Source organism: Notothenia rossii (assembly GCF_949606895.1).
Source record: "Notothenia rossii genome assembly, chromosome: 6".
NCBI classification, from domain to species: Eukaryota; Metazoa; Chordata; class Actinopteri; order Perciformes; family Nototheniidae; genus Notothenia; species Notothenia rossii.
The window spans coordinates 21,274,322-21,299,190 of NC_136909.1; the positions used below are offsets into that span (position 1 = coordinate 21,274,322).

At 38.6% G+C, this 24,869-nt stretch overlaps 1 protein-coding gene across 5 annotated transcripts in view; it reads left to right on the forward strand.

Moving 5' to 3' along the window:
* The window catches only part of grid2 (glutamate receptor, ionotropic, delta 2), a 486,943-nt gene that overhangs the window by 221,787 nt on the left and 240,287 nt on the right, over positions 1–24,869 (forward strand). The gene's annotated exons all lie outside the window — the stretch shown is intronic.

A 24,869-nucleotide genomic window follows, 5' to 3' on the forward strand; every position in this document is an offset into this window, starting at 1 on the left:
TGGCAGGGACATGATCAAGTGTTTTTAAATTCCCCGTACTTCTTCTTTTCACATCCTCCTACATAAATTAACACCTATCCCCCATTAGGCGAGCTACTTCACTCATTTGACGACTTGTGAATTTTGTTCATTTACTGTATAAGCTATTATTTTTGTCTAACTGTCTTTGGTGTCTGGTTTCGAATATAGTTTTGATTTGCACTTTTTTTAAAGAGAGTGTTAACAGAAAATGGTTAAATTGTTGCTGAAAGCAGCTAAGTGTTGTGAGAAGTGTAACTGTTTAACACTCCATGTGTATAGGACCCCTGCGAGAGTGTGCTGAAGTCTGACTCACACATTGTCCCACGCATGCAAATGTTGTGAGAGAGATGTGTGCTTCTCTGACATTACGTTACCAAGTTAGAGTAATAAATATGATCATTTTGTGAACAAAACCAGGACCTATACTGCATTAGCTCTCCAGTGCATCTTCAACATGCTCGTTTGTTTAGAATTACTTTTTAATTATACATTCTTCTAACAGTAATCTCTTTTGATCATGCTTTAAATGACTTGACCAGGTGTCTTTCCCTAACCTTAACTTGATGATTTAGAAAACATATATCTTGAGTTGGCAGTTCAGAAAAAACTTTAGTTCATGCTTCATAAATTGAAGTGTTGAAGGTTGGATTATGTGGATTTTTACTTGGCATACAGAACGAGAGGCTTATTTTTAGCTAGCAGAGAAGGGTGAATCATAGGCCTGAAGAAAATCTACTTTAAAGCATTTCTTATGAGACCATCATGAAGGGAAAGCACTAAACAGGACCAGTTTCAACTTCCTTCAATGATTAGGCAGTAGATGGAAGCCTTTTAATATGAATTTGGGATGACTTTGATCCTCTTTTATCCATAATACTGACATCTGAGCACTTTGGGCATTATGCGTTGAAAATGTATGGTTAAAGAGCAACTTCCAGGTTAAAGACACCTGTGAATAAATGTGTTGGGAAATGATGAATACACTAGATTTTCAAAAAAATATACAGAAATATACACTACAGTGACATCTGGCGTCGTTTTTGTAAGAAATGTTCACTTCTGCATAAAAAAGCCTCCGCACGTGACCTCCTGCGTGTGACGTAACATGGGGGAAACAAGGGGGAGAGCGGCCGGTGTAACGTATTAATAAACATGGATCCCAATGCTAGTTTCGACACAGAAGAAGTTGAACATGAATATTCGAATGCATATGACGGACCACAACCTTATAATTATGAGCCTGCTAGGCGTCCAAGAGACCAGGAGCAGCCAAGGATTAGAAGAAATAACGGCCATCGGAGAGAAATTGAGCTGTGGTGTGAGGAGAACCAGTGGAGAACTGGGCAGCTATCTTGGTGAGTGACCGGCGTTAGCTACAGAATGTTAGCTAACGTCACATCACAACATTGTAAAGTTAGCTATCATATATCAGGCTATAACTAAAGTAGCATTGATAATATAGTAACGTTACTGGCAGGACTGTTGATACTGATCCATAACAGAAACTAATGAGCAAGTATCAGCCGTATCTCGTGTTACCTAATGCAACTCCACACTACGGTGCTGTGTACCGGAGGGGAGACGCGAGATACGGCTGATACTTGACGATCTGGCGGAGAAAGGTTGTGAAGCCTCCGTTGAGATGTCGTTGTAAATGGCTTGATGGAAAGCAGGTGTGTAGTCGGGGAGGGTGCACAGCTGATTGCAGCAGGTGAGTGGAGGTTGAGCCGGGAGCCAGGAGTGACAGCCACCATGCACACACAAACAACACAGACAGGGGGAAACAAACAAACACAAAGGAGACGGCTGGTGCCGTGTACCGAAGGGGAGAGAGAGAGAGCAGCGAAGGGGGGGGGGGGGGGAGAGAGAAGTAATACGGTTTCCTGATAAAGCTGTGGAGAGTATGTGCTGCAGGGAGGTGGATGCACAACGCACCCAGGAACGAACGCTAGCTCTGGTCCTTTTTACTGTGGACTCGATGTCCTGACAGGCTGGTATTTGTGCAACCTGCACAAACACAATGCTGCACCATGATTACAAATGGTGAAATACAATGTAAAACTACCGAAAAATACCAGCTCCTTAAAACACAACCGCTCTACTCAACGCAACTCTACTATACCCGCGGTCAGAGAGCGGAGATGTGTCCCCTGTGTGATGTAATATGACGCGTTTGACGTATGAACTTTAAAAAAAGCCGTTTTTAAGAACAGAGCTCAAAATGTCTCCTTTCCCTCTGAATTCCTGCCCTTATGTCTCGTAAAACATATCAAATCTTGCATTCACTTTTTTAATTGTAATTTTCAAGCAAGTTTAAGCATAAATGTAGAAAAAATAAAAACCTGCAAGATGCTCTTTAATGTGAGACAGATGAAAACAAAGACACCCAGAACAATGTCTCTTACAGAATTAGTACATGTATTTTCTTTTGCTTTGTGTCATTTTGTATTTCCTGTATGTGTAACAATAAAGGCCTATTCAAAATAACAAAAGTAATGTGTGTATTATCAACACCCGTTTAAACCAAACTCTATCGGCTCATATTCTAAAATAGATGAAGCCATTTCTGACAAACAAATTAAACATATTGTTAGCTTGATTATAATTATGGATTTGTAAATGTTATTACACAACACAATATATAGCATAGGTCTTGTTGTTTACGGAAATATTATATTTATCTTTAAACATTTGTCAGATCAAGGCCCAGGGATATTAACAATAAGAACCTGACGCTTACAACATTGTTTCAAAAAATAAATAAATGTATCAATTAGCTTTTGTATGGCACTCATTACAAATAAAACAATTCCCACAGTATTTGACAAATTGTAGCTGGCTTTGAGTAAAAGAAAGTCATTTCTCCATGTCAAGTATCTTTGCACCAGCATAACTAAAAGTTGAAAGCCAGGAAAGTTTGTCTGCATGGTGATGACAACTTTCATTTGACAAAGTTTGGCCAGAAGATATAACTCTGTAATATAAAGCTTTCAGTAAGCAGAAAAGTGTTCTGGAAGAAACCCATGTCACGTAAGAACATTTTTTTTTGGGTTGAGTTTTTAGCAGAAAAGGCTGAATGAGCATGTAGGCAGAAAGGCTGCAGTCTGGGGTGACATTTACACATGGGCACATGAACACACACACTTTTAGCTGACCACAATATTGTGCACTGTTGAGCCAGGGAAACAACGGGAAAGAAAGCAGTGACATAAATGCCTAACAGCAGGTGCTGAATAATGTAGTAAAGACAAACACACACTAACACACATACCTGCCTACACCTGTTTTTTGGGATCTAGGGGGCATGAGGCTGGCATAAGGCCTGCTGTGCATGTCAGAACCAATCAGAGCATTCCGGCTGACGGCTGGCATTTACAGCTGATTTGTCAAGATCGGTGGGCCCATGGGGTTCGGCCAATAATAAACCTCCACCTGTTGTGATGGATCACCTCTGACACAGCTGGCCACACAAGGAGAGACATGGCCACCGGCAGGCTTTGAGACAAGACAGGACTTGACAAAGGAAGAAGGGAGGGGGGGGGGGGGGGGGGGAGAGGAAATATGGGAGAGTGGGTGCAGATAGGGATTGTCCCTCCTTGTTTGTACCACACACAGTTCCTAACTAAACATGTCTGGAAATATTTGTATCAACACAAAACAGGAAAAAGTCAGATTTAATACACAAGTATATATTTGTATCCACATGTGTATTTATAATGCATTGTTTGTGTTTGATCAACTTGAAAGCAACTTAAGCAATTTAGGAGCGATACGTGTTGCGAATAAAGTCAAGTGCCTACATTTATATCACATTGTAATTGTCACTGGTACCATAGTGATGGTCTCAAAACACGTCTTGCTGGAAGTAAGTGAAGGATTTTGACAATAATAATGATGATGATGATTATGTTTTATTATTTCAAAGTTGTCCCCAGTTAAGTATACTTGTTGAAACTGATTTAAAAGTTATTTTACCATTTTCCAATAAAACAACATTAGAGGTACACATAAGGGTGAAACAGCGTTTCATCTTGTTAACACAACGATTATTAGCTCATTCTTGGCTTTTGACAGGTAAATGAGACAGTAGATACGCTCAGAGACAAGACGTAACTAAACAGGAAGACAGGCTGAGGTGAGTGGGATGTTTAAAAAGGAAGAATGGAGTGGGAGAGAAAAAGTGTAGGGGTGAAATCAACTTCAGAGAGATGAAATGCAGCCGATGTAGAGCAGTGTCCAGCTATACGTATAATTCCCTCTGCATGAAATATGTGTGGTGTTTGCCATGCGTAAGAAGAGCCTGACCCCCCGGGAAGATGATCTGTGAATAAAATATTATCTTATCACGTGAGAGTGATGGATATTTACCCTTCATGTTAACTTACCAATAGTTTGTTTAGCAGCTCACATACTGTACATATATGCAGACTTTGGCAGATGGCAATATATACCAGTATCAATATACATGATATGTTATGACTGAACACGGCTAGCAGCTAATGGCGCTCTGAGAGAACAGATACAAGGAATTAGTAATGTATTTTTTCAAATATCACAATTTGTATCAACTACAATTGTGTGCTTTTTTAAATTAACCTATGTATTACGATGTAAACTGGTTTGGTGCCAGTTGGTAAAGTTCAAACTATTCTGCACAATTACAACACTTCAGCAGAATTAGCACAGTGACTGGGCAGAATATGCTGACTACACACTATTCTCACACAACCCTTTGGATAAGTTCCCTTGTTCAACGTTACTTACCTGTCTATCTGTCTGTCTGTCTGTCATTCACACACACAGTAAGCAATAGGAAGACTTGTTGTCAACGGTACACACATACGCACTCTGTACATAAAAATCTCTACTCACAGAAACCAACGCATACACAGCAAACTCTCAAAAGCAGAGCCTTTACTCAGCTCAGTGCCTTGTCAGTCCTTCAGTGTCTTATTTTAAGTAGCAGTCATCAATAATAAATGTGCTGAGGGGAATAATTGATGGGACACACAGCTTCCTCTAATGCTGCTTAATTTGACGGATGAAGGGACAGCAGGAACTCTTTGGTGAATTCGCCCTCCACCCGCCTACGCACACACTCATATACACCCACACTTAGTTTGATGGATGGATCAACAGCAGGAACTCTGTGGTAGGACCTTTTTCAACACTTTACAGCAGTTATTATCTTCACCATTTAGAGTAATATTAATAAACTATCGGTCAGAAACCCAATAATGGACTGCAGTCCTTGTACTACGTCTGCCACAAGTGAAAGTGTGTTCGGAGCCTGGAGCGACTGACTTTCCCCATTATGAATTTTAGAGTTGACAGAGATTGAGCCCTGGACTATGATCTAGATTGCAGCTGAGAACCTTATTATAATGAATAATTAGCATAGTTAGACAGTTATTTGCATATTAAGCCATGGCCACTGCTAGTGGAGCACGCTCAGGTACTGCGGACCGGATAAAGCTTAGCAGACTCTTCACGCTAACGAAGGGTCACTTCTAGGCAGGGTTGGGAGGGTTACTTTGTAAATGTAATCAGTTACTGCTTACTGAATACATGCTCTGAAAGTAATCAGAATACAGTTACAGTTACGTGTCTTAAAAAAGTATTCGGATTACTTTTAGAATACTTTTGTAATACTTTCTTTTTCCATAACAGATGGGTATGTTTTGTTGCACAGGAGACACTTATTTTACTGTTTTAATGGCTTATCAAAAACACAACATCTTGGTGTCATTCTGGACACAAACTGTATACTTTGCCTTTGTTTGTCTGCTCTATATCAGATGCATTATTGGAATCCCTTAGAGGGACTCATGTCACTAGATAACCCAGTCTCCCAGTTGAACCATGTGCTTTTTATGCTTGTTTGTGTGAATGTGTTAAGACCAGAGAAACTAAAACTGCTCCCTCAGCTTTGTAAACTCAGCTCTTGCCTTTGGAGATGTCCTTGTCATCTTATGTGCAGCGACAGCTACGAGCTACTGCACAGCTATTTCTAAACTGTGAAGAGGGCACAGGATTGTGCGAGGGGGTGTAAGGACATAGTATCAGTGTATGCTGAAGTGTCCATGCGCACCTGTCCAAACATGGCTGTCTGCCTATGTGCATCTCTTAGGGCAGAGGTTCTCAATTGTTTTTCAGCCAAGGACCCCTTACAAGATAGAGAATACACCAAGGACCCCCTCATTCTGATTTGTGATTTTGGGCTATATAAATAAAAATTGACTTGACTTGACTCGACATGTATGTCCCTTGGAATAATCTGATGTAGCCTATTTTTTACACTTCTATAGTCTTAGTTATGTGAAAGAACAACACAAGAGCAATGTATTAGAAATATATTAGATATGTATTAAAAATATTTGCACCATCTCAACACAGAATACCCATAAAACAATCAATCAATTAGCTGCAAGTAATACTGTACCTAAACAAAATATCAAAGGGAAATCAAGAGAAAAGTGATCATTTGAAGTGCATTTCAGAACACACACACACCACACACACCACACACACCACACACACACACACACACACACACACACACACACACACACACACACACACACACACACACACACACACACACACACACACACACACAAGATAACACATCAAGTGTTTCACTCTTAGTTCAAATTAAATGATTTATAAAAGTCTAATAACAAAATAAATGCAGGCTATAAACAATTGAACACATGCCTGCATTGCAACATATATCAAGTAAATTGCAAAACAACTGCAACTGCATTGCTACAATCCCAAACCACTACTTGTAATGGCAGCCAGCTCTGGACACTATTGGAGTGATGCAAGGCAGTCCATGAAGCTGATTGCTTCTCTCTGCAAGTGAAGACACACATATCAAACTAAATCAATAAATGCAACATACAGTATCTGACATTTCTGTTGCTCTCTCACACACACACACACACACACACACACACACACACACACACACACACACACACACACACACACACACACACACACACACACAGGGTTTACAGTGGGCGGGAACGATCCAGAACAGCGTTCCGGCACCTTCGATTAATAAGTAAATAAATCTGATTGGCAGTTTTATACATAATAATGTCAAGCGAGTTCACAGGGCTGCCAACTCTCACACAATTGACATTTTTCACACGCTCTCAGCCACAAGCCCATTTTCTCAAGCAGTGAAAAAAAAATTCATAACTGATAATGTCATGGTGCGAAAAGAGGACACTACTGCACATTGCGCAACAGCAGCACCAGGCAGCAGACCATCTGAATAGCGAGAAATATACACAAATGTATTATATTGTAACTTATTCCCATGCATGTTGCTCAAAGTAATCTCAGTCAGTCTCACTTCTGCGGCTCTCCCTCTCCTCTCGCGCCAGTGCGATGAGCCGCGCAGAGCCGGACACATCAGTGGACTCATCCAATTGAACCGCGAATTTAGACCCTCTCAGTCTTTCCAGCAGTTGTGATTTGATATCAGCAGACATGTCCTAAATTCGTCGTCTGCTCTTTAGCAGAAACAGACGTAACATTAACCATCCGTTGTTGTTGCTGGCTGTAGTCCTCGCCCTTCCTCTCAAAAAAAGCCCGGTCTTTTTGTACATAATCTGGATGCTTGGTCTCGAGGTGCCTCTTCAATTTGGCAGGCTTCATCGCCTCATTGGCAAGACACCGCAGGCATATCAGACATTTCGGTTTCCCTTCCACTTCAATAAATCCATATTGGAGATACTCCTCATCGTATTTCCTTACTTTTGTTTTTTGTTTTTCATTTACTTCATTTGTAGCCGTAACCTGTCGTTTTAAAAATCGGTCCATCTTCGTAGTATGCTAGCCGTGTTCTCTATGATGCTAGCAGTGGCGCTCTCTGACTGACGTACCAGTTATTGTTGTTTCCATGGTAAAGAGTGACGCGCTTGATTTTTAAATGTATAGATTTGTTAGATTAGAACGTAATCTATGAACTATTTTAGATTAAAAAAATAAAATATTATTTGTTGAACTATGAAGCCTTTTGTAAAAAAAAAAAAAAGGAAAAAAAAATGATATCATGATAATTTAAATTAATGAATCTGAAAACTTTTCACGGACCCCCTGGCAGAGTGCCACGGACCCCCGGGGGGTCGCGGACCCCACTTTGAGAACCACTGTCTTAGGGCATTGTTCCCTCTCCTGTTTTCCAAATCCAACAGTCCCTAAAGCCAAACACAAAACATTATCCAGCGTCACGCAACACAATAAATATCCCCTGACTCTTTTCCAACAAGAGGAACCGATTATGTGGTTCCTCAAGTAGGCCTACTTTGATGCAGGAGGAATGTTTTATTAAAAATATATCTTATTTATTGTTTTATGAAAGATATGTATTCAACAATTTTCAGCTCTGCAATAAAAAGTATAACTTAACCTAGTTTATTTTTATTTAAAGAATATGTTATTTCTACTTGGGTGTTCATGTGCCCATGTGTTTCTGTGTGTGTTGTTTGTCTGTATGTGTGTGTATTTGTGATCAAACAGTGTGGTCTGTATGGTCAAAGCTGTGGTAGATCTGGCTGCCATGTTGGGTAAAACAGTGATGCCATCTGGCAAGTTGCATACACATCACTTCAAATAATTTGCAGTGCATAACTTGTAAACAGATTATCATTTGTGCACGTATACACAACGTGGGTGTTTAACAGTAGGTTGACGTGTGTTGATTTGTACTGTACATGCTTTTGATAATACTTATTAACAACTGTGCCTGTCAAGGGCTCACCACAGGGTTAGTAATTAAAAGGCTACTGAAGTGAGTAATGTTTTTCTAAAGTTTATCATGCAGAGTACTGTATGACGTATTTACATTTAAAAAAAGACATGATGTACCAACACAGAACTCACTTGTCGTGAATTTATTGTTAAATCTCAGCGTTTATTAAGCGTTAGGGTATATAGATACATATATACCCGAACGCTTAATAAACTATATTAATGGCAATTGTATTACTTAAATCCATAAACAGTTATTCCAGCTGAACATTTTGTTTGCTATACTGAGTGTGTGTTCAAAGCGCCCATATTTGAGAAGGATCTAACATACTGTACAGCTACATTAGAGTTTAATGTTTTATGAGTTAATAATTCCCAAAGCAATCACCATCACTATACATGAATTATACTACACACTCCAGCCGAACTGCTTAACGACAATGCAATGAGATTGTAAAACTTTGTTGTACTGAAATGAATGATGAGCCAGACTCTACGGACTGATACAACATATCATATTAGCTCCAGCAGTATAAGCTTCACCTCTGTGATAGCCTTTCAAAGGGAGCCTGACCCGTCAAAGGCAAATCTATTGATATGCTTACAACTCTTTCGCTAACCTAATGACTGCACTTAAGTAACCACTTTGTCCACTAACGTTTTCCTGCTACTCTTCCACTGTGGCTTTTAATGGTCTGTCCTTCAATGTTCTTTAAAGTAACCTGAGTCCGTCAGAGATGCTATGTCCCTGAAAGTCTTGTATTTTCCTGATATTATTCCCTTTGAATAACACATCTGCCAGATTTATTCATTTAAGGATTGCAAACCTTCTTTTTTTTTTAATGCTAGGAGTAGTTGGGATGAGGCCATTGGGCTGCTGCTCCAAGACAGCAGCAGGACAGGACCATCTGGACACACACACACACACACACACACACACACACACACACACACACACACACACACACACACACACACACACACACACACACACACACACACACACACACACACACACACACACACACACACACACACACACACACACACACACTCCCTTGCATAGCCACCCAAGCATAAACATGATATTTGAACCTGCCTGGTGTGCTTACTCACACAAACCCCATCATTGGAAATTGGAAGGAGGGAGCTAACCTTTTGTGAAACATTTTAGCATATTTTGCAAAATGACAGATTACCTAAGTCAGGGGTTCCCAACCTTTTTTCCCAAGAGCCCCCCCAAATGACTCCTGTTGGAAGTTGCGCCCCCCCCCCACACACACACACACACACACACACAAAGGGGGGGGGGTTTAATTAATTTGGATTCCCGCTGTATGAAGAAACTAAAGGACGGTGCAGAAGTGGAAACAATTCACAAAGGGATTAAACTGTTTAAAACACATGCTCAAAGTAAATTTTGCCAATGTGTATATGTGGATTCAAAAGTCGTAAATAATCTACAAAATGGAGGAGACCGATCTCATTGGAGCAACTGTGACAAATAATCAAACTGAAACCGGCATGGACAATGGCTATGTTTTAAAAATGCGCTTATCCAGAAAAGCCTGGTTTGGACACTTTACGGGCAGAAGAAACAGAAAAAATGATACATTTCTTTCTTTTTATGCCTTTATTAGCTACTAACTTGCATTTTTATTCAAATTAATAGATCAATTATTTTTTATATTTTATTGTAATGTAGAGACAAGGCGTTTAGTGACAATCATGTATTGCGTTATAATTATAAGTTAAAAAAAAAGAAAATTCTAAATATGATATTTGGCTTCAAATCATCTGAGGCCTGGCGCCCCCCCCCCTGCGATCTTTGGCGCGCCCCCCAGGTTGGGAACCACTGACCTAAGTCAGGGTTCGTTTTTCACTTTGTAAAAGGTAGATTGAATTTCCAATGCTGGCCAAATCTAATTTGATTTACATGGAGCACATTGGTGCCAACTGGCTGTAAAACTGAGTTAATTTAACAAATAGGGCCTTTTGTCATTTTTAAGCTCTCCAGATATTTTGGCATTTTGACTAACATCTAAAATATATATTCATAATGGACCTTCATTAATTTAAATGAAAAATAAACACTTTGTTGTACACTTTCATGTCTGCCAATAGGCTTGTTCGAAAGTGTTGATCCAGATGTTACATACCTCAGTGAGAAATATAACATAGTTAGCATCTAAATTGTGTGCTTGCAGAAAACAGAGGTCTCATCCCTAAAGTAAAATAAGAAATTGGTCTTTCTGTGTTTGTGTTTGTGTGTGTGCAAATGCTATGCAGCCATACACCATATGGGTAGTGCTAATAGACAAACATGTTCCATATAATGACTTGGAGATGATGCATATACAGGGTTTCATATAATGAGCAACAATAAGTGTTAGGTTGACGACATATGTTCAGGTCAAGCTGTTCAGGACAAATTACAACTGTATTACTAATAAGAAGAAACCAGGGTACATATATTATAATAAGGCAGTAACTTTTCCTGAATATGTATCCGACCACATTAAAGCAATAATGCTTGAATTGAATGTCTTGCCCATGACCAGACTGTGCTCGGATTTAAGATACAAGATAGGGATGAACCAACCAAAATGGCAATTAAAGCTGAAATGGTTTCAAATCCATTCATATTTCCACATCCTGTCATAGTAATACTATGTTTCAATTCTGCAGGTAATGTAAGCATGGCATGACGTGATTACAACTACAGGACAATGTTCAACCACACATGCAGATTCTGTTCAGAAGTGTTCCTGAAAAACACGCTTGAGTTGTTAAATGCATTCACAACAGCCTTGATGTGCAGAACCATGTTTAATGTGTGAGAGGATGAAATACATAACATTGTCTGAGTGTGTTTGAGGGGATTTGCACTCTGAGTGACCTCCAAAGTTATTCAGAATTATGCATTATGCAAACTCCCTCTGAAGCATTGTTAGGGGTTAGCAGTAGAACTTTTTAGTGGTAACCTCAAAATGAACAGGTCACATTTTAAATGAATATAATGAGCTTTACAGTATTTGCTAAATCACAAAAGCAGTGTCGGCAAAACTCTGGATGATCATATTACTATTAACATGTCTGTAAGGAAATGTTTTGTACCCCAGATTTAGGTGTTGTTTATTAACTTTATTTTCTTCTGCAGAAACACGTAAAAAGGTCCCTCATTTCAATATATTATTTTTTAATCTAAGAATGGTAAGACATTTTTCTTTATTTGTTTTATCTTTTCTCCCAAGCAGCCACTATAAGCAAATATATTCAGCATGATCCAATGTACCATTACCAATGTGTTTACCATTATAAGCAGTCGGCAAGCTACAGGGGCTTTGGCCAGCCTACTAAGAGACTGACACGTGAGCAAACTACCATCCTGCCCTGCTGTAGGTTTGCTCAAGTTTTTTGTCTTGGAAAAACAGAGCAGGAACGACATGCCTGAGCACATATTGTAGGCTTTCTGTGTAGGTTAAACCTTTGTTAGGTTTTCTCCCTTTTCTTTATTTAAACAGCTTTCCTTTTATATGGCATTTATCTCCCAGGTCCAGATTACATGCTTCCACAGTGTAATGGCAGCCTTTACAAAGCAAGCGTAACTAACGTTCAACTTCAAAGAAAACAAAGTTGAAAAGAAGAGCTAAGCCTTACAGAATTTGTTAGAATTAAAAAGTTGTACAGCCCTCCCAGAAGTGGCTCTTTGCAGATGTTTTTGTGGTAGGAATCCAACTCTTAACAATTTGTTTGCTGAAATACTCCCATCACCTTAAAGTGTTTTTCTTTTTGTACATGTATTTGTTGTATTAGTTACTGATATTTAATGCATGCCATGTATATACTCACATGTTTAGACTGCATTGCAATGGTTACTGGACAAGTAATAGCTTTATATTCTTTTTGGACATCTGTTTTCTTCTTTCTCCACAAACAACAATTCAAATAAGTTCATAGCGAGATAGCTTGAAAATAAATGAAAGCTTCTTATAGGAGCAAACTATTTCAGTCCACATACAAACATTATAATTAATTTCTGTGACACACGCTAAACGTTATGTGATTCTCCAACATGTAATAATAATAATCAAAACAAATTAAATAGCATGGTAGAATGACTTGAAAGATCAAGTATCATATACTTCATAATTGCTGGTCACTTATTTTATTGTATATGCTAATTAATATTGTTTTTTATAATGCATTAAATTGTGATTAAAGTGGTCATTATTAGCTTTTTAATTGAAAATAAATATGTTTTACATAGTCAATTGTGTGTATTACAACAATTGGAATTAAATATGATCATTTAAAAAAAGAAATTCAGTGATTATACAGCAACTATGCTTGACCTTATAAGTCATTTTAAAATGCTTTATCATTTGTTATGAGTATTGTTATGTATCATTATTAAGGTGCTCATAACCACATTGTACATGCTATAAGCACATTGTATAAAATTATAAGCATGTTTGTAATACATTATATATATGGGTTTCAGATAAAGTGTAACCAAAATCCCAAGCATGACACAGACAAGATGGAGACTAACTGTTCCACTTATTACTCTTCATTATAGCAGCGTGCTTCCCCTGGTGTATGTTGGCAGGAGCACCAATTAAAGGATCTGAGAGTTTTCCAATATTGTGTTCCCACAGGCACAATTCTACTAAAATGATTCCAACTGACCCACTGCAGATTTCCAGAGAGTGAATGGCTTCCAGAAGAGACAGTGAGACAGAGAGTAGAGAGACATAGATCGTTCTATAATTACAGTTTCTGAGGGGATGATGGTAATGGTTTATGAACATTTCTCTGGGATCTGGAGCCAACTCATTAATTTAAATGAGCAATTAAGCTTGAAGGTAGCATGCTAACTGTATGAACTGGCACTAACTCAAGCGATACTGTTGTAGTTGGTATTCTGTTGCTTTAATGTGCTCTGCAAGCATGTGTGTGTGTTCACACATTTGAGTACATTTTGAGTAATTCTTTAAATGTGTTTTCTCTCTTCATTGTTATTACCTCTCAGTTTCTCAAACAAAGCTTTGTACTTGTTCCCGGCTGGTTGAGTAGTTGTCATCTAAATCTTCCCTCTGGAATAACACTAAATAGTAAAATATAACAAAATTCTAAGTAAAAATAAATTGGAATGAAAAACCACATTGATGTACATATCTGTTTATTACAGCAAGACATTAGGATCAGCATGGTCAGAAATTTTAAAATATTTGTTTCATTACAACTGAAAAATATCTGACATTGCAATACAAATGACTTGCTTTAAGATACAAATACATTATTTTATTAAATGCTGTATTGAAGTAGAAGGTATTTCACCATGTTGGCGTGTGTGTGTGTGTATATATATATATATATATATGTATATGTATATGTATACTTATAAAACAGACAAGTCAAATCAAGCAATCTGATTGGTTCTTAGCCGTGATATACTGAGCGTATACCACGGGTAGAATTATAAGTAACTTTTCACAACAAGTCAGTATCCCTCCGCGTCTGAGAAAAACAGTAAACAGTTGGGCTGAAAAGCAAACGCTTCACGTCGGGCCGAACCACGCCCCTTAGCTGTGATATAATGAGCATATACCACGGCCTGTCGTGAGCTATTGCTTAAATATATATGTGTATATGTATATATATATATATATATATATATATATATATATATATATATATATGCATGTGACAGATACAAACAAACCAATTGGGGATTTCATACCTTTGTCTCTCATTATTGCTTTAATTAAGACTCCAGACTTCAGTAAAGAACAACACAATGAGTTTGTATTTGTGATCACATTTATTATTCAGCTCATTAACTAAAGAGTGTCCTTGATTGACCAGTCAGAAAACCCATGACATGACACTGAGTTAGCAGTATAGACGAAAAGCACGAGGGCATCCAGTGCACACCACAGACTGTCAGGGGAAAACACCGGCCGTCTGCGGTCGGTACTCGAGAGCCAAACCTCACATAAAAAGTGCATGATATCTTAAATAATGGATAGGGAAGCAGAAGAAACACAAGACCCTGGAGGGACATACTGTGCACACACACACACACACACACACACACACACACACACACACACACACACACACACACACACACACACACACACACACACACACACACACACACACACACACATACACACACACACACACACACACACACACACACACACACACACACACACACACACACACACACACACACACACACACACACACACACACATCTGTGTATTCATATGAATATGATTGTCTATAATATGCAGAAGAGGAAATGCCTCTTAATTTATAGGCAACTTCTTTCTTTCTTTTTCTTTGTAGCCTACAAAGGCCGGGCAGGGGAAACATTTTTAATCTGAGTTCAAGTGGAACTGATTTGCAAAGAGTCAGTGTTTCTCAGGGGAGAGATGAGTAGACCACATCATTACTGTGCAGCAGCTGTCCAGCCATGGACGTTGGTAATATCTGCTGCAGCGGCTTAAAACCGCATTGTGCAGTGGGACCTCGAGGACGGGCACACAAATGCTCGCTGAAAGAAAAAAATATGTTAACAAAATATAGGACATCAAGCTGATTCCCCAAAATATCAGTGTTGCTTTAATGCTTGGCTTATTTAATAACAACATAATGACGCCTAGGGAATGTAATGGAGATATGATTCAGTACATCATAGGAAAGACTTTAGCAAAAGCTCACAAATTCACTTGAAGTGGATTATTATTTCTTTTATTTTCATGAAGAAGAGTAATTTAAAAAAGCATTCAAAGTGATATAAAACACAGCAAAGTATCTTACCACTTCTTACTCCAAATAGCTCTTTTATTTCACAACTGATAGATCCTGTCAAGTTTGTAAAAAGTCATTAATGCACTTAATACACTCTAACAATGAATTTCCTTTCCCAGTAGAACAATTTGTAAATTGTTCTTCCTATATTACACATCCTGAATCACCCTGATGGAGTCAAAGAGCCCCAGCAACTTGTCATTCATCCAATCCTTCATCCGGTCACCAAGTGTGTGATGCAGTTTTTCATTTATGACAGTCTGACTGACAATAAAGTCCTCAAACAGGCTTGTTCAGTACATCTGTTTTTAAGTAGCAGACAGAGCTAGCTCCATTATTGGCTACCAGCCTTAACTTCTTCTTTATTGTTTATTAATGTTAAAACCTCCTTTTTTTGTGTTTATAAACATGTACAACATTTACTAGGCAAGGTTTCATCAAATACACATACAGCAACAATAAATGAATTCAGGTTCTGATGTTTCTTTCCCAAAACATGTTTCATGTTCATGTTTGATCTCAATCACTAATTGTCAAAGCAGCCGTTCTGAATTCAAGGATGCCTTGGAAGACACCAGCATATCATGACAGTGCAGTACAATTGCAATTCAAGTTGTGTTTTTAATGGAACCCATTATGGGTTAACCTCACACACCTGTTGGACAATCCTGGCATGGCACTAGGCTGTGCAGCCAAACAACATTCATTTGGGTTAAGGTGGCACAGGAGGTGCTTGGATTTGTGTGTGAAGCCTACATGTGTAAGTGTATGTATATGTCTGCATGGCTAGGCTTCTGTCATCTTAATGTTTCCACCTTAGTGTCCATGTGTATATGAGAATTTTCACATAAGACTGTGTGTTCAAGCTTATGACTCATTGGCTGGCAATGTGCAAAGTGCCTTGCAGAGGGCAACACACGGGAAACATTGGGAGAGACAGGTTGTGCAGTGGGAGAACACAGGTTGGGATCTGTGCTTTTAGACAATCTGGTAGTATATACACACACACACACACACACACACACACACACACACACACACACACACACACACACACACACACACACACACACACACACACACACACATTATACACATATACACATCAAGAGTGTACTCATTAGGGATCATCCAAGAACTGCACTGTAAGCTAAACCAGGACTAAATATAGTCTTTTAGCCTTGAGATAGTGATTAAGCTTTAAAATTCCTATTTCAGTGAAAAGCAAAAGTTGAGAAAGAATGACGAATTGTTTTAACACAAACTCTAACAGTTCACAAGACTGAGTCATCAAACTGTCACAATTATATAACCATCCTACCTTTCAAATATCTTTAAATAAGGTTGATCTCTAAGTTTAATACGTTTACCAAACTTATCATTGTTTTCTTTCTAAAGTTCTGAATGTTTGCAAGAAGTTTGACGGAATGTAGATAGTGTTTTATAAATGACTTATCTGGTTGCGAGTCAGCTCGCCTACACTCAGCAGGTTTCTGCTATTCAAAGGGGAGTAGTCACATGTTGCCAAAGATGTAGGAAAAAAATTCAGGATGTCTTTAAATGTTGAGGTATGGTCTATTAAAACAGTGAAACTCTTCAATATGTCAATGAAATCAAAATTCATGGAAGAGGTCACGAAAACATTACATGAATGATCTGGGCGTAGAATAACTTAGATACATATACTGCAAATGTAGATTATCAAATTACACTGTTAGGATAATTCAACATTTTGTGAAGGGTTTTCAATCAAAGTAAACCTGGAAAATAGTAATTATATCCTAGACTTAAAGAGCCTGTGACACAAATTTACCCCATCATCCAAACCCATCAATTTGAGTAAATATTGTCCCCTTGAAAACCGTTACTGAACTGATTTTGGATATTTGTACTTTGATAACCATTAATCTGCCCTTCAATGTTGACCATTTTCTGGATCCTCTCGGGGATTCTTGAAGTCCACATTATGTGTGACGTCATTGCGGGCACAGCGCTCCAGCTGCACCGTTCAGGATCCCAGCATCTGCATGTAAATGCACAATGGCGCACACAGCAGCAAGCTCAGACAGCGATGACAGTTTAATTTTGAACGTGTCCGAGAGCTCATATGAGGCTGAAGGATCGGTTTATGTTGTATTTGTTAGAAGTTTAGGAATTGGGTGCATCAATATGAGCAATTATACGGTCATGTAGCCAGTGGTGGACTGGGACTAAAAATCATCCCGGGACTCTCGAACGGCCCACTTCGGTACCGCTAGTAAATTGTCAAGTGGGGGAGTGGGGGATGTGCTAGTGACTTATTCGACCGGCCCACTTCGGTACCGGCCCATCAGGATTCGTCCCGATGGCCAGTCCGCCACTGCACCCTGCCCAGCCCACGTAAACTGTCAACGGGGGGAGCCTCGCTGCGGGGAAACGGTGGACCTAGTGTCCCGATCGGAGTGGGAACAATAATAATAATAATCCGTGCATTTTATCCATTAATTTCCCCAACATTGTGGTAAAAAAAACACACGTTTAATCCATGTTGGTGTACTACAAAAAGCATCGGTTTGTTTTCTCATCAGGAAATGCAGACCGGCTCAAACAAACGATTTTTAGATCACCTTCCTCATGATCATTTAATGTATCATATGTTCGTCGAATTGACATGAAAGCACTAATAAATGTAGTTTCATCCACTTGAGTTTACAACTACAAAAATAATCGATTTGTTTTTATATCACAGCCGACGGGAGGAAATTCAGCAGCTCTCACTACCGATTTTTAATCCTAATTTAATCATCCTCTTCACCACGATCATTTATGTTTATGTTCGCCGAATTGACATGAAAGCACTGACAAATATGAATATACTGTAGTCAACTTAATTAAAACGTTATTAACGTGCCTAAACTCAGTAATTCACCATTTCTACGCATGACAACACACTTTGTCCGTGTTTGGCTCTCTCGCCTCACAGTGAAGCGTTCCCGCATTGACGTCACTTCCAGCTTCCCCCAAAACTTCAAAATGAGTCGAAGGAATTTCCCCGCGATGTTCGAAATTATTGATATTTATCGGAACGGTATCGCATCTTCTTTTTTAAACTGACGGTTCGAGATGACTAGTAGCCCAGTATTTCATCGCACAACAGTTGTTGGGATGCTGTCACAGGCTCTTTAAATAGACTTGGATTAATTTAGCTATATGAAAACAAACGGCAGCCAATTTAAAGTGTGTGGAAATGTGTTGACAGATTATCTGTTCTGTGCACATTTTTCTTTTCAAAATGCAATGTTGTCTCTCTTGAGAAGAACAGCACATATTTAACAGTGATGATAAAGCCAACTAGGCTGAGTGTGTATAGAGTAAGAAAACAATGCATCTTGGTATAGGATGAACAGCATGCCTCACAGAGTACTTGTGATAAGCTTAAATATACAAATATCCCCAAGCCATACATTTTTATTTAGATCGATGATTCCAAAGACAGAAACAAACGGGACAAACCAAAAAAGTAACAGCTGGTCAGAGACTGAAATTAACATACATAAAGAAATAGAGTGTATCAATAGCATTTTCCGTATAGACAATTACATAGCCGTACAGACAGAGCACCAGAAACAAGGCATGCACAAGTTCACGTATGGGTAATTCACATAAGTTTGAACATAAACATACTCCTTTTGTGATACTCTATCTCGATAACCTCAGAGGCAATGCAGAGGTTTTTTTTCGATGACTGTTTCTTAATTTGCCGTAATGAGGCAAAAAAACAAAAACAAATGAAAGCCGTTGTTTCCTCATCTACTGTAATTGCATAAGGGCTAATTTAGTTTGATCACGTATTATACAGCCTTTCACCTTCACTCACATCTTTTCAATTGCCGACTGTGTTGGTGCATTTAGAAAGTAATTGCCATCAGATTGCTACTACTGAGACGCAATCCTGTGCTATTTTTGTTCAGCATATAATTGTTAAAGATTACATCTTTTGTTTTCAATGAAATCAAACATTGCAATTGGGTGTTAAGTGTTGATCCATGTGGAAGTGAAAAGCTGAATTAAACTTAACGACACATTGAGCTCCCCCTGCAAGTTTGAGCCCGACGATGAAGAATTATTTACTCATCCATCTTTCATTTATTTGACTGGCAGTGAGGAGTTAGTTTGGCCTTTTGTTCTGTGTAGCAGCAAAAATACACTAATCCTAGATGTTGGTGTATGTTGTCAACCTTACGTAGTTTGGTCATAAAGGACATTTGATTACAGCGTGTTTATAGCTGCCTTTTTTTATTTAAAAAAAAACTCCATGCTGGTCCTATTTCATGCGTGCACGTTACCATGACAATTGCATGGAAGCCCCTCGCAAAGCCAGAAAAAAAGACGTGCTTCGAAACAGGTCCATATTGAGTTTGTCCTTTGCCATACATTTTGTTGAGTATGATTCTTGAGTATATCACAAGGGGGACATTTCTAATGTGTCTTAAGATATCAGACATTGACAGATGCCTTTGTTCTAGCTGCCGGCATCAAGGTTCAGGTTTCTATAAAAGAGCACAGACTAATAAAATATGTATAGACATTGTTGCATATCCTCTGCCGATGCTGCATTGTTATATTGTGCATTTCTAATGTCATGCCTACTATAACCTGAAATCCTCATACTATTCTGCTCTGGTAATAATAGTAAAGGCTGGCTTATTAAAAATATACACTACTGTATATTTTCTGTGCCACATAAGTAAGCTCAACCCTGTTTCCCTTGGCGTATTCTACATGTTTCAAACTAAAAGAGTGCCCCATCTATATTATTGCTTATACTGTACACCACAACTATATAACTAGTGTTGTTTGTATTACTTGTCATATTTAGAATAATTTTAAATGGAAATGAAGGGGATGCACTCAAAGTAAATACCTCAACCAATGCACTTACTTTAGTTTTACTGTGTGTTGTCACACTCTTCTTTTCTTTACAGCGCACATACTACATTGTTAATGATGTGGTGTGCACTACTGTAAGTCAAGACAGACTCCATTATAATGAGCAATGTTAATGTTTTGCTTTATCCTTGTTCTGATGTACTTGTTACTGTGCAAATAATACACCAACACCTTGGTACTGTAATCATAAATATGGCAACCACCTCACCAAAGCTGTCTGAAAACACATGGAAATTCATATATAGTGTTCCCCACGTGCAGTGTTTTAATAAGAAATATGTGCTACTATAATTTAGTTTTGGAGCTGTGGGAAAGAAGGAAAGGAATCAAGGGGGAGAGTCGGAGTACATACTGAAATAGTCTTTTATTTTAAATGTTTGTCTGCTTACTGGCTCCAAGATGAACCTAAATAGGCTGTACTTTGCTACAGTATGTACAACGTTTAAAAGAGAGTTTAAATGTCACTTCAGGGAATACCGCTGAGCTTTGTTGCCATGGGTCCACATATGTGTAAAAAGCTGTGTGGGTGTGTGAGAGCCCATTTGTACTGGGTGCTTGTGGTTTTCTTTGTGTTCGCTTTCATCTCTCTCCCTCTTAGACAAAAGAAAAACACCTCCTGCAGACCAGTCACTTCTTTAAACACATCTAGCAGTTTGTGTCCTCAAGTTTACAATATAGAAAAGTATATTGTGCTCACTTCTAAAAAATGTGTTTAACTTAAAAGTGTAGTATGTGTCCCTCCTGTGCTTCAAAGTCAAACGGTGCATGTGTGTTGAAGGATAGAAAATGTCTCAATGGTGTATCAACAGCTATTTTCTAAAAGTAAGCCACAGGAAGCCTCTGAAAGCCGGGCCTAGGTCATTGTTTATCACTAGGCTTTTCCCATGCTTTCCAAAAGCTTAGGTACTAACACAGCACCACAAAGGGTGCTTGAGATACTCAAATAATACATTGCCGTCCTTTGGGAGCATACATAAGACTATAAGAGGCGATTTAGAATCCCTATGCAAGGGATAGCAAAGTTACTAAGAAGCAGAGCACAAAAGGGATTTGGTAATGTCCTTGCGCATTACGATGTGTGTCCATGTGAATTGTCCTTGAGGTGGTCAGATAAAATGTTATGCATCTCCGCAAGCACTATACCAGAGAGGGCAACTTGGAGAGTAAAACTGGTGAATCAAGCATATTCAGCAAACTGTTTTAGTATTTTAAAGGTTGCAATAAACCTATAAAGGTGAGATACATTTAGTTTTAGGGGGAAAAATTGATGTTTATTTCTCAATTTGTTGTAAATAAGGGTCAGGGGTCCAAACTTTTAAGATAAAGCATCTCTTGTTTCACATCATTTTCTTTTCTCCTTTAGGCAGAAGGTTAATATTTATTTTGAATGAAAAAAAAACACATTTGTTATTACATTTAATTGTGTTTCTCAATCTTTCGTGCACTCTTGTTCCCTACCTCCAGCTAAATTCTGCAGAGTCTGACAGAGACAGATACATGAATCATCTCAGGAGGCTTGTTGCCCAGAGAAACAGACTGAGATCATAGGAAGGATTATATACAATTATTTGGTTCAGCCTTGGGCCTTCTGGTTGGCTGGTGCCATAGAAACCGCATAGAAACTGCAACTGTTTTTCGTTTTGTATTTACTTTTTAATATTTACTTGCACTATATTTTCTGTTTATCTGTATTATCGTGTTGGACTGTTGGAGAAACCTGTGACCTAAGATTGTCCTCGACATAACTACTCTGTAGCTATGTTCGTATGACAAATAAAGAACCTTGAACCTTGTTAGCAAGATGACTAGTATTACTTTTGTCTTGTAATGTGTGCTTTGATTAGCTAGGATTGTGTAGGAGACCTTGCCATTTCCTCTTTTTCTTTGTTTGTACTGCAGATGATGTACTTTAGTTAAGACATAGGGAAGTACTGACGAGAAACATCCATAGTTAACGTAAATGCATTTACACCAAAATGTTACCCTTTCAGGAATTGGAACCAAATACAACAATTTTTGTCGTAACCTATATGGATGTTGGAATATAATTGCCAGTGCTATGATCTTTCCGTCACAGATATTAAACACCACTTTTCTACCACTGACTCTCCCTGACATACTGAAGATTTGGGCGTAGTCAAGCATTACATTGAGCTTACCTAACTTGTTTTCTAGATAGCAGCGACTCTCACACAAAGCCATCAGGCTGAAGAACGACATGTGATGTTGCGATCTAAAGGTGTCACACACTTCTGAACCATCTGAACACAACAAACCAGTCATAAAGCAGGAGCAGCATAAAGTTATGTGGTTAGCAAGACATTTCATTCATATTCAGCATTTTGGTACAAGTACATTTTGTGACATGTTTACAGCAACAACTAAACAAAGAGAAACATTTACCCAATAGCAAAGGCAAACAAAAGAATAGGAATAGGAATACACGTTAAACAACCCAACCCCCAAAACTCACAAAGGAAGATGGCTTTCAAACATTGGAAATGTTTACCCAAGCAAGCATCCTTACACAACCTACACAGGGTTGACGCTTGCTGGTCAATCTGGCGCTTGGGTTTAATGCGACCAATCACATTAATCTCCCGCCCCAGACACACAAAGCACGCGGTTTGATTGACTGGCGCTTGTACTGGCATATGATTTGATTGGCTGGCGCTTCCGTCAACGCTTGAAGGTTGAACTGTTCTCAACTTTCACCACGAGCAACTGAGGCAAAACGAAGCAACGGAACCACAAAACAGTTCGGCAAAGGTTGACGCTTCCCATTCACTTTGAATGGGAAGCGTCACCCTTTGAAGCTCGCCACGGAACCGTGTGTTAGGACCTGCTAACCTTTTTTTGGTTCCTTGATCACATCATGTACACCATGTTAAACATTTAGAACAGGAAATGTGGTATTTACACATTTACATCCTGCTCAGGCACCTACACCTTTTGTATTATAATTAGCTCATCTTCTTTTGCCTTTCTCATTCCTTTAGCTGTGTATTCCTCTCTACTCCTTCTTTTACATGCAAAAGCACACTTGCATGCACATACTGAAGGATATGAAAATGAAGGATTGAAGAGCGACACGATGGAAGGAAGCCGAGAGCAGGGAACAGAGAGACGGTTGTGTGGTGACGTTGAAGGGAAATCATAAAGGTGGATGACCATTAATCCTTCAGTCCTACAGATCTTCCTTCTGCTCATTCAGGGAGAGAAGTAAATGAAAAAGTGGCAAGGAGATGGATGGATGGAGAGATTAATGTGTAAATGGTGAGATAAATCAGCAGAACGGTAGATGAATAGATAAGGAAAGAGATAGATGTGTGGATGGTTTGGATATTTAGGATTCACTGCATTACAGTTTCCATCTCCTTCATATTTTAGCTCGACTACAGAGAACAGCTCACCCATAATCAAACATGCAAACATTCTTCCTTCCATTCTGCTCCAATTGAACCGATTATCATTAGCCTTTCTTTACTAAGCAAGCACAATCATATTAATTGACTGCCTCCCTTCCACATATTTGACCATTATACAGTGGTTGACTGAAACGTAAGAATTGCTAAGAGAGCCAAGACACAATAAATCAATTATCCTGTATGTTAAGGTTCACATCATCTTAACCTCTCTTTGACATGTGTCATCATGATTAACTTGTTTCATTCCCAAAATTACATTTTTTTAGACATACATTACTTTCAATTGATCGATTCTTACTAGTTACCAGTATCCCTTCAGTCTCATTATATAGTGGAAGTTAATAGATTGTTAATTATTCAACTCATTGGTTAAGTCCTGAATTGTAATATTTGGCATTTGTTTATACCAATAAACAGTAGGATACACAGATAAGTAAAATGCACATACAGTGATATATTTGCATATTTACCATCAACTCCAAATAATGTGTTTGTATACAATCCATGTATCAGTATACATTTGCCACATTCTTTGTCTTAGTTTGCTGTGTGACAAAATGGAAAGGATACATGACAATTGTACCTAAATGTACTTAACAGAGAACAGAGAAAATCAAGTACAGTTTGTTTGGTGATATGTTGGTGTTATTCTTTTAAGTGTATGAATGCTCTGCATTACTTGTTACAACATGATATCAACAAGACATAAACATGCTGTTATTTAACAGACTGTATACCAGAATTGTACCAAATGACCAATTAAAACCCTCATTGGTTCAAATGGCCTTTGGTTTCACCCTGTGTCTCTATCATCTGTTACCATGGCAATGTGCAAGGAGCCAGAAGAAGGTGATTAACAAATGTACATAGATAAACTGATGGACTGAACTGGGA